This window comes from Thermobia domestica, chromosome 5 (assembly GCF_964235325.1).
Source record: "Thermobia domestica chromosome 5, izTheDome1.hap1.1, whole genome shotgun sequence".
NCBI lineage: Eukaryota > Metazoa > Arthropoda > Insecta > Zygentoma > Lepismatidae > Thermobia > Thermobia domestica.
The window spans coordinates 11244539-11263172 of NC_137458.1; the positions used below are offsets into that span (position 1 = coordinate 11244539).

Sequence of the window (18634 nt, forward strand, 5' to 3'; positions counted from 1 at the left end):
GTGTTAGCCAAGTACGAGGCTTTCAGATACTGGCACGTGTATTCCAATGTAGCCAACAAGAGGGGGAAAGTGGGATATCTTCCGAATTTTTCACCTGAAATCGGGAATTAACATTTTCTGTGGCTGGAAACATTGCTACCAGACAGACGCAAGCTATCTTAAAATAAGCTTTGGTACACCACTAATGTATCCTAGAAGTATCATGATGATATCTAATAAACTAAGCATGTCATTTAAAATAAAAATTCTACCTAAAAAAAAAAAAAATAGAGAACAAAGTCTACTGTAAACCTCAACTGTACTTTCCCTAATTATCCAAGTAAAACTTTCTATGGTGCGTTGTGTAGCCAACGACGAGGCTTTCAGGCACTGATACGTTTGTTCCAATAGCCAATAATAGGGAAATTATAGAGAGGAAAATGGGATGTTTTCCGAATTTTCCCCCTAAAATAGGGAATTCAAATTTTCTATGGCTGGAAACACTGCTACCAGACAGACGAAACCTATCTTAAACTTTGGTACTCCACTAATACATCGTAGAAGTAGTATCATGTCGATATCTAAGAAACGAAGCTTGTAATTTTAGAACAATGATTAGGGCAAACAGAAAAATTAAAGAAATCAAGGTTTAGAACCTACATTCGAATTTTTGTGCTTCCCCTCATTACCTGATTGTAACAACCTGTACTTGTTTTTGTTCAGTAAGGATTGATGTTTGACTGGATTGAGTTGACTTGGATTCGTACGTATAGGTACGGATTTATAAACGCAAACTTTGAAAATGTCGATTTTTTTGACCGAAAATAGGACAATATTAATTTCCCTAGTTGGCAACACTGATGTGAGTTCAAATTTGTCTTTTAAAAAACTAGGTATCTGAGGTATATACCTGACAAATCCTAGGGAGATCTCTCTAAAACGAAGGAAGTTAAAAAGAAGTTAAGAAAGTAAAAAAGAAAATTCGAAAATTCACTATTTTTTGACTTCGGGCTCAAATTTGAAAAGGAAATTTGACACTCAGAGAGTAAAAGTACTGTCAGGATAAGCTACATTTGGCATGGAAAACATCATCCCGTTATCTTAATTAGCGTTCATACAGCAGAGAATTAAGTAAGTGACAGCCCCGTATATGTCACTTTCACTTTGGCCATTAGTTCCTGAAAGAGTTAACCATCGTGACCGAAAACAGGAAAAAATATACAAGAACTGTTTGTTATTGCAACTTCACTATATTATACTGATTATTGAGCAGTGAAAACAATGAATTGAAGATAACAATTGTAAATAAGATTCAGTCAAACTTATTGGACGAAGTAAGAAGAAATTTAGTCAAAACAATATCTGCCAAATTTATTTATTTTTTTAAAAAAAGAGGGTAGCACTTGAACTATATTACATCAAAACGTGTGTTAAATATGAAACAAAGAAAAGATATTTGACGAAGAGACGCTTCGGAAACTGGCATCTAGAAAGCTTCAAAATAAACACTGCTTTGTTATTGAAATGCTAGTAGCAAAATAGCGGGTAATTACCCTCATGTTTTTCAACGATTTTTTTTTCTTTTACTGGAATTTGACCAAGTGCTCACCCTCATTCAGTGGGAGTGTGTGTGTACAAATAAATTAACAGGGTGCTATCAGTAAAAATTCACGATAGAAAAAAAAATCGGTGTACTAACGTATCTATTTTTCCCCTATCTGCCCACTTGCAAATATACATGTATTCAGGGAAAATACATAACCACACTCGAAACTGTTTGAGATAGCAAGCGACATACCAATGTGAACTTTTGAGAGAATAAATTTTATGAGGGTCGAAACGAAAAATAGCCAACAGATGGTAATCTTCGTCATTAGGGCAAGCTGTATGTTATGCTTTATTTTTCCTTATATTATGATTTATTATGCTTTTTCCTAAATTATGCCTTAATATGCTGTTTCTTGGAACTTGGCACGACCTCAGCAAAAGAAAATGGACATGAGATTTGGAACATGGAATATTAGGAGTCTTTATAGGGCAGGCGCGTTAAAATCCGTAACGAGGGAGTTAGAGAAATACAGGATGGACGTAGTAGGAGTTCAGGAAGTTAGGTGGGAAGGAAATGGATCTGAGAATTCCGGAAATTTTACGTTCTTTTACGGGGAAGGAAACAAAAATCACCAGTTAGGAACAGGGTTTTTCGTTCATAAACGTATATTACCAGCAATTAAACGGGTTGAATTTGTTACTGACAGACTTTCTTTTATTACTCTTAAGGGGCGGTGGTGTGATATTATTGTTTTAAATGTACATGCCCCAACGGAAGATAAGGATGACGATATAAAAGACAGTTTTTACGAAGAAATGGAACGGATATTTGACCAACTCCCGCGATACCATATGAAAATTCTATTAGGGGATTTCAATGTGAAGGTAGGACGAGAGGATATTTTCAAACCGATTATAGGGAACGAAAGTCTGCTTAAGGAAAGTAATGACAACGGTGTTAGACTCGTGAACTTTGCAACATCCAAAAACCTAATCGTGAAGAGTACAAAATTCCCACATCGCGACGTTCATAAATACACTTGGACATCACCAGACGAGAAAACACATAATCAAATCGATCACGTTTTAGTAGATAGAAGAAGGCAATCTAGCATAATTGATGTCCGGTCGTTTAGAGGGGCTGATTGTGACACTGACCACTACCTGGTAGCAGCGATAATACGGGAGAGGTTATCGTTGAATAAAGGTAATATTCATTGTCCGAAAACGGAGAGATTCAATTTAAAGAAATTAGAAGAGAGCCAGGTAAGAGAGGAATACCAGATTGAAGTTTCGAATAGATTTTCGGCTTTAGAAGATTCGGAGTGCACTAGTGTTGAGGATACCTGGATTGAAATTAGAGATAGCATTAAAATTTCAGCAAAAGAAAAATTGGGACACGCGGAAATACGTAGGAACAAACCATGGTTCGACCAGGAATGCATAAAACTAGCAGAGAAGAGAAAACAGGCAAAATTACGCTGGCTACAAAATCCGAATGAAATGACTACACAAAATCTCGCAGATATCAGGCGGGAAACTTCCAAAACTTTTAGAACAAAGAAACGCGATTTTCTGAGAGCTAAAATTAAGGAACTTGAAGATAATAGTAAAAATAAAAACATCCGGGACATGTATAAGGGAATCAACGAATTTAAGAAAGGCTATCAACCTCATGCTTATGTATTAAAGAAATCTGACGGTACAGTTCTCACTGACACGGATAGCATCTTAAATAGATGGAAAGATTTCTTTGACGATTTGCTTAACACGCAATCAAAAACGAGTGTTCGTGGAGAAAAGGAGATACACACCGCAGTACCGTATATTCCAGAACCCAACCGAATAGAAGTAGAAACCGCTATAAAGAAATTAAAGAAACACAAATCTCCGGGTGTAGATGAAATTCCGGCTGAGTTAATTTTAGCTGGAGGCGAAAAATTGTGGAACAAGATACACAAACTCATTCTCCTTATCTGGAACAAGGAAGAATTGCCACAAGAGTGGAAAGAATCAATCATTGTTCCAATCCACAAGAAAGGCGACAAAACTGACTGTAATAATTATCGAGGCATTTCTCTTCTGTCAACATCCTATAAAATCCTTTCAAATATTCTGTTAGCAAGACTGACCCCATACGCAGATGAAATTATTGGAGATTATCAGTGCGGATTTAGACGAAATCGATCAACTATCGATCAAATATTTACCATTCGCCAAATACTCGAAAAAAAGTGGGAACACAATACCCCGGTACATCAGCTATTTATTGATTTTAAAAAGGCGTACGACTCGGTTAGGAGAGAAACATTATACAACGTTCTTACAGAACTTGGAATACCGAGAAAGCTAATTAGATTAATTAAGATATGTTTAAATGAATCCCAAAGTAAAGTCCGGGTAGGAAAATTTTTGTCCACGAGCTTTCACGTCAAAAATGGCCTGAAACAAGGAGATGCGTTGTCGCCATTATTATTTAACTTCGTTTTGGAATACGCTATAAGGAAAATCAAAGATAGCAACCAGGGCTTACATTGAACGGTATTCACCAGGTTATGGCATATGCTGATGATGTGAATTTAATAGATGATAGGAGAACAATAGAAAGAAATGCAGAGATCTTATTAAACGCTTGCAGGGACATGGGTTTAGAAGTAAATGCAGAGAAAACTAAATACATGGAAGTGCGTCGGGATCGGAATACAGCAAATTATGGATGCGTTAAAATACTAAATAATACTTTTGATAAAGTGGATACTTTCAAATATCTAGGATCAATATTAACAGAGGAAAATCATATTCACGGAGAAATTAAATGTCGACTAAAAGCAGGGAATTCGTGTTACTATTCGGTTCAAAATCTCTTGTCGTCGCGAATTCTGTCGAGGAATTTGAAACTTAAAATATACAAAACGATAATCATGTCTGTTGTTCTGTATGGCTGCGAAACATGTTCACTTACTCTGAGGGAAGAACATAGACTGAAAGTATTTGAGAACAAGATCCTGACACGAATATTCGGACCCAAGAGGAACGGGAATGGGGAATGGCGGAAACTTCATAACGAGGAACTACATAATTTATATGGTTTACCCAACATTGTTAGGGTCGTCAAGTCTAGGAGGCTTAGATGGGCGGGTCATGTAGCTAGAATGGAAGAAAGTAGAGACGCTTTCAAAGTCTTGACTGGAAGACCAATCGGAAAACGACCATTAGGAAGACCTAGGCGCAGATGGGAGGACAATATTAAGATGGATCTCGCAGAGATTGGAATACAGTGTAGAAACTGGATGCAGTTAGCTAAGGATAGAAGTCAGTGGAGAGCTTTTGTGAACGCGGCATTGAACCTCCGGGCTCCATAGGCCATAGAGTTAGTTAGTTAGTTAGTTAGTTAGTTATGCTGTTTCTTGAATTATACTTCATTTTTACACATTTCTATTACATATTTTATTTTACTCGTTTTTATTACACGAACATTAAAAGTGTATATGAAACTATTCATGTTTCCCACTGAAAATTATAACATACTACCTCATTTCGTGCAGTTTTCGTTATATTAAGTGGTGTTTCGTAGAAGAAACATGTATCTGCACAGTAGACTTCTCATTTTTAATAAATTCAGAACAAAGAGTAGAAAATGGATTACCACTTTCGACTTTGATGTGATCAGTTGGGAATTCTCTTACTCTCTAAGATTGCATATACTCTTGATTTAGACATCTTGGAATAAGCATGGCCAGTCTTCCCTGCCTTTTTACACAAATTGAGAAAACAAAAAATCCTTCCTAGCGGAAGGTGCGGAGAGAGAAGGAATTCGAACTTTTAATTGTTACGCGTAAAGGCAATCGACAGTTGATTTCCATTATTTGCGGCATTGATAACAGCCTTTGTTGATATTTTTTTCTTTGGTACAAAATATATTTTTTCTTTATTGTACACATAAACAAGATTCTGGAGTAAAAAGCATTAAGCATTATGCTTTATGCTTTATTTATGTAAATTATGCTTTATTATGCTTATAAGATTGGCAAATTTGGATATGTAAAGTGGTCAAAATCACAGATATGGTACCAACCATAAGTGAAAAATTCCATCATGCTTTTACTGTTTTTTATGCTTTATGGTTGCCCTAATCATAATCATAGGTTTTCTGCCATTATTGGCAGGTCACTTGCTGCAACTGAGAAGCTTCCATGTTCTACGGTCATCCACTAAGCTCTTCGTTTTCACGTACGATTTCTCTATTTTGAAATTGTCTGCTAATTGTTGTCTTCTTCGCCCCCTCCCTCTCTTTCCTGCCACCATACCGTCTAACATGTCCCTCGTGATACTGTTCTTTCTTAGCCAGTGTCCCAACCAGTTTCTCTTCCTTTTCTTAATATCTAAAATTCTTCTCTCCCACCATTTCGAACACTCTCTCATTCGTTTTGCGCCCCTTATCCAGTGAATTCTTCTCCACACCCACGTTTCGAAAGCTTCCAGTCGATTTTCATCACCTTTACGTAATGTCCATGTTTCTGACCCGTACCGTACAGTATAATACAACGTGAAGCATTTTGTGATTTTTTCTCAGCTCTTTATTCAAGGTTTCACAAAATAGTATTTTCTTCCTCTTAAAAGCTTCTTTCGCCATTCCTATCCTTGTTTCTATTTCATGTTCACATTTCAATTTACTAATAATAATACCCAGATATCGAAAACTAGTGACTTGCTCTATTTTTCCTCTCCTACCTCTATTTTTTCCTCTCCTACCTCTATTTTCTCCTCTCCTACTTCAATTTTCTCCTCTCTACTTCTATTTTCTCCTCTCCTACTTCTATTTTCTCTCTATGTCAATTTTCTCCTCTCTACTTCTATTTTCTCCTCTCTACTTCTATTTTCTCCTCTCCTACTTGTATTTTCTCCTCTCCTACTTTTATTTTCTCCTCTCCTACTTGTATATTTAACACCGACCCCTTTGTTCCAATCACCCTGGCTTTTGTCTTTCTAACATTCATTTTCATCCCATATGCTTCACAGCGCTTTTCTCAAGTTTTCTAACATGTTGTTGTTTTTCTCTTCAGATTCTGCAACAAGCGCCATATCATCTGGAAACCGTATACACCTACACATTCTACTTCCTCCTACTGAGCGGTGCAGTGTGTTCCCACTCATTCCCGAAATTACAATAGCTCTTTGTTGGTCAGCTTAAATTTTTCGAGCCAGAAGTATTAATTTATTATAGAAAAGAATCATAAGACGAAAGGATTTCCTGGCCGTGTTTTGATTAACCAGGATTTAAATAACAGAAATCGAATCCAAACTTGAGTGTATGCGGTGAGTTTAGTCAAGATCTCCTTTTCGCTAAACAAACCGCATTAATATTTTTATGGATAAATATTTTTTTTTTATCATTCAGCTTTTTGGCTGAAGGCACAGAAAAAAAAATATTTCGGGAGCATCATACCCCACTTGGACTTTTTCTCTTTAAAAAAAAACGGCTTAGGGAGGTTTTAACCCTGGCGAAGAATCCCTCCTTTTGTTGCCTGGCAACCAATGATGTTGCATACAGGTCAGGTATCCGGATCAATGATTAATCTTTAAAATATATATATGTGGAGAGAGAGGTAATACCTATCGCTTCTTATTCATTTCGAATACTACTCCTACCGTACATAAACTCAAAATTCGTACCTCCTCGAATCTCCTTCTCCCCCTTTTTTTTTTCCAATGGGAACACACATCTGAATCTGCAAGAGAGATTTTACTAGATCCCTCCCAAAAAAATTATATAAAGAAGAGGAAATATATCTATTTTTTTCCTTTTGAGCAGGAGCAGGCACAAGGAAATCGAACTTAGACGTAGATATTGGTAACCAATTTTCCAATATGCTCGGGTAAGCCTTGTTAAAAGGCATTCTCCCGAGTCGTTGTAAAGAGGTCTTTTGTGTTGTGATATACGCTACAGAGATCGTTTCTTTTTCGTCTTCTTCACCCCCAACCCCCCTGTCTCCCATAGATTAGAACATCCGATACGAATACCAAGCACAGACTATCACCGCAGATATAGAGAAGAGGATAGATACGAGATAACCGTAGTGGACAATAGAATTTCCCGTTATAACAGGGAAAAAAGACCACCTTCGTCTCGGTTACGCATATGAGAGTATGCCTACAGATTATTTTATTTTGCTAGTAGTATTAGTACTTGTTGTGGTACGAGGACTTCTTGTTCGAGATTACCTCTTGTGTATTTTTTTTTAATCCATCATATGTTTCTTCGGGGCTTAATCTCGAGACCTATTGTTAAAAGCTAGCAATTTCAGGGGAAAACGTCGAACGGATTTGTCCTGGTTTTAAAGGGGGATTGTTGGGGAGTGGGTCGAAGCTACTGTAAAAATATCCTTTCAGAAGTACAGTATAGTTCATCGGCTTTTTTCTTTCTTTCTTCTGACAGTCCTTGCTGTAGTGCATTGATGATGGTTTTAATCCCCCCTCCTCCCCAACCGCCCTTTGTTGTCCCTTCGCATCTTTTTTGTCGGATTGGGATTGGATATTTGTGGGTCTGCTTGCTGTGCAGTTGATTGGTCAGTTCCCGGGGAAAAAAGTAGGAAAAGATTTGCCGTGTAATTAGTCTGACAACAAGGAATCATCTCCACAAAACCTTTTATTCTTTCATGTAACAATGGTTTAATACTTTTTTTGTTTTGTTTTTTATTAGGGAAAAATGAAGTAAATGGACTGATGAAACACGTTACCACAGATGATGATAAAGTTCAAATTTCTTATCTCTATCTATATAGTCTAGCAGTCGTATCAACGTTTTGCAGTGCACCCTTATGTTTCTTTCGCGTTCACAGCAGGTGAATGATAAGGGAGGGAGTGCGGGGAGTATTTGCACCTGAAACCGTAAGATTCCTCCCGAAACCATATCCGTTCATGCCTAATTTGGGTAGCAAAAATACATTTCACGATGCCACTATTAAGGGAGACTATAACTAAGGCAATTCAATGATGGCGGAAGAGTTGGTGGAATGAGAAAGTAGAAGGAAACGGAAGTATCCCGAGAAAATCCACGGATGCGTTGTTGTCCACCACAATCTTACTTGGATGGAGGGTCAAACAAGCGACCCCATGCACCAGAGGTGTACCTCTTACAGGTTTCATTCTATGAAAATCAGTCTTAAAACCGGAAGTAGTGAGCCACTTCCGGTTTCGATAGAGTATTGAGAGTTTGACGATATATACTCTCTTGAGACACTGAAACGACTGCAGAAAAAATCGCTTGCCGCTGTCTGTTACCATTTTTGTTCGATTGTGGTAAGTGCTGAAACCCGGATATTGGCTAATTTCAACCACTTCCAATTTGAATAGAGGGTTAGTGGAGGAGATGGAACCTATCTTTAGGACGCTTAATCAATTCCAAAACAAGACATCTCAAGATCTTCTACCGTTTTACCCCGATACCTGTCGACAGACAGACAGACGGACGGACGGACGGACGGACATGGCCGTTCTACAAGATTTCCGACACTTAGGTATAGCGTAGTTTGGATGTCTAATAATTCATGTTTGTCGCTAAAACGCTCTTTGCCAATAATTCTTAGTTTGTTTTTATTTTGTTCGAGCAAATTGTGTTTTTATTTATGCAGTATGTCTGAGAGTTCAACTCAATGTGAATTACTGAATGATAAATAAAAAAAAAAAATTGAAGCGTTTATAATTTTTGTGCTAGTTCTTACTACAATCGTAATGCCATCTTGAATAAAAGTCTTGATGGTTGTATACGTCAATATTAGGTTCATCTTAAAAGGTTACGTGATTACCATACAATAGGGTTTCTCAACTTAGGGGTCGGGATCAGGGGCGCCGATTTTTCTGTAACTTTGGGGGGGGGCATTCATAAAAAATACATATAACATTTTATATATTCATAAAAATACATGGGGGCCCACAAGAGCATTGGGGTGCCCGGGCCCCCTCGGCCACCTCAGGATTGGCGCCCTTGGTCGCGAGAAGGTTTCATGGGGGGTCGCGAAGATAAGCAGAAAAGATAAATACAATTAGAATCTAATACGGGAAAATATTTTTAACAATATGAGGTAACTCAAAGTGGCAGCCTCTCGAAAATTAAAATACCCAATAACTTTCTTTCAACAACTGTCACCAAAGTTTCTTGTAACCAAAATTAGAAATTTTTTTTTTTTTGGTCATATGACCCAAAATTTAGTGATTTATGAAGTTTTAACATTTTCAAACGGCCTCCACTTTGAAACAGTATGACGGATCAGATTCGATATTTGTATATAATATGAATGAATTGACCAAATTTGGTTTTAATCCATTCGCTTTTAGAGAAGTTACTATATCCACTATATACAAGAATTGGATTCTACTATTATAGAAATAGATGGATATCCGGAGATCTCCGCAATAGGTATATTAAAAAATCCTACAATAACTTACCTAGGTACAAACTATAAGTTATAAGGTGGTCGCTGGCAAGAGAATGTGATAAAATGGGGGTCGTGGTAGGAATTAGGTTGACAACCACTGCCATAGAGCATTAGTTATTAGGTTTACAAGCTCACTTTTCTCAGACTACGCATAAGATTTATCGATTGGAGAGTCTCATATTCAGAATCTCTTCCCGTTTATACATCCAATAATTTTATGTATAAAAAAAATTAAGTGTCTCGGAATTTTTGTCTGTGCCCGAAACTACACAATTTTTTATCACACGTTTTTATCCATTCCTATCGTGTGTGGATGAAACAGGCGCTTCTGGGATTATCGTGTACCGTATAAAAATTGGTTTTCGTGGTCGTCTCAGGAAACAAGGAAAGACAAGCAGTGACCTTGAGGGCAAAATGGCAGACAACTGTACTTTTTGATAGCGTTTATCTCGAACATAATGTTCTTACAGCTTGTGTGAACTTGAAACGAGAACTTGTATTCACAAGAATACAGACACACAAAGTACGTTCTCTTCTTTATTAGTGGCTAATTTTTATAATGATTGCCTGTATGTGTGTGTATACAGCAAACCCTGTCTTCGCTTTTACTGGGAGCTATTTTAGTAGTATGTGGCTACATCTTTAGAATACCATTCATCCCGATTTTATCCAGTGTGTCTCGATTTCAGAAAAAGTGTGCCGGGGGGGGGGGGGGGGGCACACGTAACACTCCGGGGGGCACTGCTGGTACTATTGTATTTATTATTATATTATAGACATATTATTTTGGTCTTGTCCGGGGGGAACTCCCCGAGCTCTGGGGGGCAGCGGGCAGTTTTTCCGCAAAAAACATGTCTGGAAGAAACTCTGATCAGGACTCTAAAATATCCTAATTTTCATGCTTATTGAGGAAGTTGGTGAAATTATTTATTATTATTATTATTATTATTATTATTATTATTATTATTATTATTATTATTATTAAGGAAAAATATGAAAAGAATGTACAGTCAGTGGCAAAAATTGTTTCCCTTTCATGAAATTACTTTCGTAAATAACTTCAGAATGGAAGGACAATTTGAGTACAGTTTTCAGTAAATTAAAAAGAATAGAATTTTCTATACGTTCCAGCCATACAACCATAATTCCCAAAATTTTAGGAAACGGAAAGAACTTTTGTCGCTTACTGTACAATGAACTAAAGAGAAGTTATTATGAAGATTTGAAAAATAGTATTTATAACAAATTGTACTGTAATTTTGGAGCAATTTTAAGAAATCGCAAGACAAATTGATATCAAATTTGATTGTATACAAAGGAACCAATTCTATAGGGGCAAGACCAAATTGACCAGACGTCCCGTTTTAGACGGGACAGTCCTTTTTTCCCAACCGTTATCCCGTTTTTTTCTGATTCTCGAACGGGACGCCTAAATGTCCCGTTTTTAAGTAAAAATGACCTAGGTGTCCCGTAATTACTATTCAAAATATAAATCGTCAATGCAAATTCTTTCTTCCGTACCAACACTCGTTGCCAAGGTTCAGCCATGTCTAGAATTTCTGAATTTTCAAATGGGAATTGAGTGTTCGTGGTTTAAGTGGGAATTGAGTGGGAATTCTGAGTGGTCAACTAGTTAAAAGAATTCTTTGGTAGAACTTGCAATCGGGAACCATTATTTGTTGTGTGGTACACATGAAGTTAGAAACGGTGTGTTATCACTCTTAGTTGGGTATTTTGTAAATTGAGAACACTGCTGAGTCCCAAAATACAATTTGGAAGTCAGATATCCCCCCATAGCCGATTCGTATGCGTCCCGTTTACGGAAGTGAAAATTCTGGTCACCTTGGGCAAGACAAATTGCGAAGGAAGATGTATTTTATAATAGTTTTAGTCCTAGAGCTAAAGCCTTAGAAGGAGCAGTAGAGTTAGTATCCCCCAACAACAATAACAATTCCAGTTCAGAGATGGAGTGGATCAGTGGGTCCTGGGTTAAGTGGGTCAAGATTTGTGAGGGGGTCAGTGGGTCGTGGGTCAAAAGGGTGGGAACAACTACCCCACCGTGACCAACTGACCCACTTTGACACACCTACCCACCATGACCCAGTCTGCTCAGTGTATTGTAGACAGCATCTTCTGAACACTGGTGAATTTGTCTACGTTTTACTTTCAGGGCGTCCATTTTTCTTCCCTTTTCATTACCTTCTTTTTACGTACCTGAGATGAGTATAAATGAGTTTACCTAATTGTTAAGTGGAAAAAGAATTTCAGACACTTTTGGATATTAATATTTGTAATTGTAAAAATAGGAATAGGACTTACTACTTGGCTTCCGAGACAAAATCTAATTTTACACTTTTTTTTCCTTTACGTTGTCCTATTTTACCTTGATTTGAGACTTTCAAATTTCATCCTATATTCCACTGAAAAGTATCTGTAATTCAACAAGGAAATAATTATATATGATAATCAAATTGAAATTAATCACTTTTGCCAATTTTCCTGTGAGTTAGTACAGGAAGGTTACAATCATGCCAAATTTCATTCTAATCGTGCCGGAAGTGCCTAAACATTTTGGGGTGTAGAAGATAATCCCATATAAATAACATGGGGATTTTTTCATCTCCCTTTAGATCCCCTGGAAATGAAAAATATTCACTTGTGGCAATTTCCCTGTGGGTTAGTCGCAAAAAGCTACAATTATGCCAAATTTCAACTTTCCACGTCAATCTGAAGCAAGAGCACCGATTTAGGTGTAACTTCGGGAGCCCATTCAGGTGTGTGTGTGGTTGCCTCCGGCTCCTCAGGATCGGCACTCCTGATCTGAAGCAGGAGCGTCATTTACGGGGGCAGGGAGGGGCATTTGACCCCCCTGAGTTTGAGATTTATATAGATTTAATCAATAGAATAGTAGTAAGTCGGTGAAAAACGCGAAATTTTACTTATATCAAGGGGTCTTGCTCCCTCCCCAAGCCAAATCTGAAATGCTACTGATTTGAAGTACACATTATTTTATGTCAGTGAATGGATTCATATAGTTTTATATATATTTAGGATATATGTCTTCATATTATTAAAAGGATGTAGTTAATGTTACGAAAAAACTCATCTTTTGCCGCTACATTACAGAATTTCTCTTTCCTTTGTCTACGGTCTTATATTTTTTTCCATCAAAATGCAGATTTTCTTAACTATTCCAGCGAATACTGAATAACTTCATTGCTATGCAGATGTCATCTTGAAAGCGAGTCTTATGAAGCACTTAGCACCATCTAGTGAGCTTTTTGTACAATGGCTTTTGACGATCTGCCTTAATTTTCATAGCAAAGAGCATCAAACGTCAGGTTGCAACGCCTTGTGAATGAAAAAGGAACTTTTTTTTTTTTTTTTTTGCAAAATAAAAAAAAAGAACTCTCTTTAGATTAAAGAAGGAATCTTCTAAATATTTTTTGTCTCGTTCTTATAGGCCATTGCGTCTTATGAGAACTGGTGCTATGAATGCCAAAAATATGAGACAAAGAACTGTTCGTTCTAATTTTGTGAATGGTATTAAGGAAAAGACAGAGAAAGAAAGAAAAAAAAATCTGAAAGCTCAAAGGAGATGCTTTTTGAAGACTATAGAGGGAAGCTTTCAACATATTAATAGAGGAAAGGTTTTTATATTCCTTTTTCTGTTCCATTTTATTTTTATTATTTCCCCGTTTTGCTTTGAAATAAATGACGGCCCCTTGGTTATCATTGAAAAGTCATCAAGGAACGCATCAGCTTAGCATCAAAGTTCCATTTTCTTCCGATAGAGGGTATTTGTTACGTAGGTATATTCTTTAAATTTTTCTTCAATTAGAGAGTAATTGAAAAGCTGTATTACTACATGGAAAAGATTTCGTTCCGTTCGTTTTTTAAGTATGCAAAAAGAAAATAATGGTTTAGATTTACTTTGAGGTTGCTAAACATTGGTAATTTTACAGTTCTGTTATCAGTTTTGAGGATCAAATATGGAACTAGAAATGCTCGACCTATCACTTCCGGTTTCAATGAAGAGAGAAGGAACAGAAATGTAATGTGGCGTTGCCTACGATGTTTACCCACCTATTATAGTCCACGTCACCTGAATTGGCATATGGCGTCAGCCAATAAGCTCGCAGTGCGTTGATTCCAAATTTTCAGTGAAGAATTTAATCTTTCGTAATTGATTTTGTTCATATTTATGGTTATTTACGAATGATTAGATACCTCACTGAACGTTTGGCAACAGCGCACTGCAAGCTTATTGGTTGATGTCATACGCCAATTCGAGTGACGCGGACTATAATACTTTTATTGCTTAGTATATACTCACCTTAAATTGGCAAAAGAATGGGTGCATATTGGGGTTGGTTATTATTATTATTATTATTATTATTATTATTATTATTATTATTATTATTATTATTATTATTATTACACCTTTGGCAAGTCCTGGGACTAATGACCTTTTTCGTGTTAATTTTAAGTTTGGATTTGGAAATGTTTCTTCCACGTTTCTCGGTTTCCATCTTCCATTTTTAACTCTTAATATTTTCTTCTATTTTTCAAATCATCGATCAATTGTGTTCTTCTTCCTATCCCTCGCTTTCCTTCCATCTCTCTTTCTGTGGCTGTATGAAGAGAATTTCTTAGCAAAATATGTCCAATCTAATTGGCCTTCCTACGAAGGATACTGGCTAAAAACATCCTCTTCTCTCCTATCAGTTTTGAAACATCTTTGTTTATTACTCTCTCTGTCCATTTTATCTTCTCAATCTTCCTCCAACACCTGGTTTCGAAGCTCTCTAAATATTTCTTCTCTACCTTTTGTAATGTCCTAGTCTCTGAACCATACAGTCCAATACTTTATATACAACATTTGACCAACTTTTTATTTAGTCCAGTATTGAGCCTGCTAGTTTACAGTTGTCTTTCCTTGTTGAATGCTTCTTTGGCAATTCTTGACCTGATCTCTAAGAGTCTTTCGTCAAAATACTTCCCAGATACTTTATCGACCTCTTCAAGTTCTCTTTGTTCTACTCGGACTCATAAGGGCGCGTTTCCATGAGATATTCTCATGACTTTCAATTTTTCGATGTTTATTTCCATTCTATACAGTTTCTCAGTGTCAACAATTTTGTCCATAATCTCCTGTAGTTTTTCTCCGGTTGTAGCTGTAATAACTGTATTGTCTGCAGATTCTGGTTATTCTGGGTTATCCGTTTGGCACTCAGATAATCTCAAATAAAAATACTGAAATGAATACTAATGCAAGAAAAATTAGAAAGAACTGATGAAGAATAGCACTTACTTACGTGGAAAGAATGGAATGCAAACGCTGTCAGATTTACTGTGTATAGGGGTATTTTCTCTTTGATAAAGGCCATTAGTACAGCGTAGTCCGGAAATGGGCGTACCCCTAATTGGTCTTACGTGGAGATGCTTAATGAGTGGTTGGTGCCTCAACTGGAAGAAAATGGTATCACAGATACTGTTGTGATACAGCAGGGTGGAGCACCAGCGCACTTTGCGATTTACGTGCTCAATTACCTGAATCAGATGTTTTCTGGCCGCTGGATTGGAAGAGGTTGTGCATCTTCACCAGCTCCCTTTGCCTGACCTCCAAGAAGTCCCGATCTAACAACACCACACAATGTTCTCTGGGGTTTCATAAAGCAACAAGTAAGAAACACTCGCTATCACACAACGCAGGAATTAAGAGCAGCTGTGGAACACGCCTTCACCCTCGTGACTCCAGAGTATCTCCGCAAAACATCTGTGAGAACTTGGCGCAGAATTCAGCTGTGTTATGACATGGATGGTGATCATACCGATGTTTATGACTCTTAAGACTTAAGGGTAACTATGTACAGACATCCTACCATAACTAACACCATGCTGTTGAAACTAAAGGGTGGCACGCCCACTTCCGGACCACCCTATAGACATCGAATTTTTTTGCACTTAAAATTCATGATCTATGCATGCAACTATGCTGTTAAATATGTTAAAATATGCACTTAATATGCACTAACAGTGCAATAAAAGAATGTCTTCAAACACGCAACAAAGTTGTGACAAAACTTTGTAACATCGAAAGTGTATTTACCTTTCAGGGACTTTTCTTCATTGTTTAATTTTGTGCCAGTTACAGTTTATATACAGATTTTTAAAGCACACTCAAATTGTGAGATTAAAATAAACACAATCATATGAGAACACGATGCATTTACTTTACACAAAGTAATACAAGCCTCACTTTCCTTCACATCCATCTTATAAATCCTTAAAAACGAAAACTTTATATACCCTTTCGTAATTAGCCTTACAGTGTATCACAAGATGCTTCTCTTCATTTTTGGTGTCAGTTTTTGACATTTGTAGCCTGAAAATGACTTGTCAACATCATTAGATGTTACAGGACAGTATATATATATATATATATATATATATATATATATATATATATATATATATATATATATATATATATATATATATATATATATATATATATATATATATATATAGAGAGAGAGAGAGAGAGAGAGAGAGAGAGAGAGAGGAGCAAATTTAGTACTTAATTTTCTGGCAAGTTAAAATTTAACCCTTAAAAGTATTTTCCCACGGCTGCAACTGTTTTGTAGTCGGTGTTTCTGGCAATAACATCCATAATTTCCCCCCTTCCCCCACAGAGCGCCCGGATTTTTTCAGGATCTGACTAGAGCTTGTGCTGAACATCAACTGCTGCATTCACTGAGCAGCATTCCTCGTGTCTCTTGTTTCTGAATTAATATCGACACGATATTAGAATGTCTTTATCATTATCAGATTACTCGTAACGTCTTGGCAACTGTAAGCGTCTTTCTTCTGCTGATTGGTCGCTAACAATATTGGTCCTCCATAAACTAGGCATTCTTCCATCCTCCCAAGCAGGCCCGCAACCAGCCACAGAGGTTGGGGGGAGGGGAGGGAAGTTATTAAAAAGTATCTTACAAATAGCTAAATTGTTTTTGTTTTTTTGTATTAATAATAGCATTTTGTGCTAAGGTCAAGAGGGACCATGAAAGGTTTAGGAAGCCAGGCCCCCTAGTCCCCCTCTGGTTGCGGGCCTGCTCCCAAGGATGCTAAAACGGCGTTCTGTTGCATAGACATGTAAACGCATTGAAAATAAAACTAAAACTGAATTTATTGCTGCTATAAGCATACATCTGAAATTTAAAACACTTACAGAATATGCCAAATATGCTTTTAAGCATAAATATTTGATCTAACCGTTGAAATATTCATTTATATGCACTATAAAAATTCAAATTCGAGCTGTATTGTTGTTGTTAGAAAGCCCTATCAAGTTTGAGATGCATATAAGCAAACAAAAATATGTATTTGCATAACAATCCGATGTCTACTCATTAGATAGAATTAGGCCAAATGCTTATTGACATTTCACCTAAAATGGCGGATGTGGTTTTAATCTAAATATGATAGATGCTAAAGCGTTAGGCGAAATGAAAAGTAGGCGAATTGACGAATAATCGATGAAAAGTGAACAGCGCGGTGGAAAAAGGCTAACTGAAACACTTGTATCATCATATCTGCGAGAAATGAAAACAAAGATGACTTTGTCGTAACTCCCTTTAAGTGGATATATTTTTAATGCATTATTGTGATATAATAAATAGCTTGACTTTTTTTATTAACTGTTATCTGTTACCCATCTCTTTTAATGGAAACTGATAAATGTCCTGGCTTTATTTTTATGCCACGTATTTTATTGTCTTCCTAGTATCTTATCTTCTTGATTTTTTTTCTTTTTTAATGGAACATATTGCGTAGTCTTCATCTATTTGTCCAAGTTAGAAAGCGCTTACGTTCCTCTCGCACCCTTTGTGAAATCCAATTTTCCCAGGATATGTTGTCTCTCCTATTTTGTAGGTAATTTCTTCGATAATTGGTCGTTCGAACTCAGTATAAGCACATCATTCGTTATAGGATTGTTTTTTTTTTTTTTTTTCTTTCTTCTGTATACGCAATGGCAGAGGGCATAGAATAAGTGGAGTTTCAGAAAGAAATTTAGAGGCATGGGGGAGAGAATGCATTTAATGGAACATAAGGAAGTAAATAACGTGCTATGGGAGAAACGACGTGAAAGCAGGTTCTCCATGCTTTTAGGGGTGTTTAACTTTTGTTAACGAGCTCTCTTTCACATCAAAATGGACTTATCTCTTCTTATCTCAAGAGCTTTTTTTGCTAAAAAAAATTGAGAGTTCGAGAAAAATCTTTTACACTGGCTAACGATTCTACAGCTTTCAGTTTATATACCAATGGCAAACATCGAGAGCCTGACATACTAAAAATAATACAAAATTTACCATTTTTCTTTCGCTTGTTTCTCGTAAGTGAAAGGAGAAAATGACATGCAACTTACCATAATCATAGATAATGTTATTCTACAACAGAAAATATGAACCTGAGGAATTTTCAGTGTTGCCAATGCCATCCATAGAAATTACAGTGTTACCAGAACATTTCCCCCAAAATTTAAATTAAGGCAGCGACTAGAGGAACGAACTGAACTGCATTTGATTACGTATCATATTGTTTTGGTATCCTGTGAACTACTTTTTAAATAATAGTTGTATGTAGTTTGTAATAAACAAAATAGTTTT

The 18634-nt window shown here is 36.7% G+C and overlaps 1 protein-coding gene across 37 annotated transcripts in view; it reads left to right on the top strand.

Moving 5' to 3' along the window:
- Positions 1-18634, top strand: part of LOC145685718 (CUGBP Elav-like family member 1-A) — a 925590-nt gene that overhangs the window by 194471 nt on the left and 712485 nt on the right. The gene's annotated exons all lie outside the window — the stretch shown is intronic.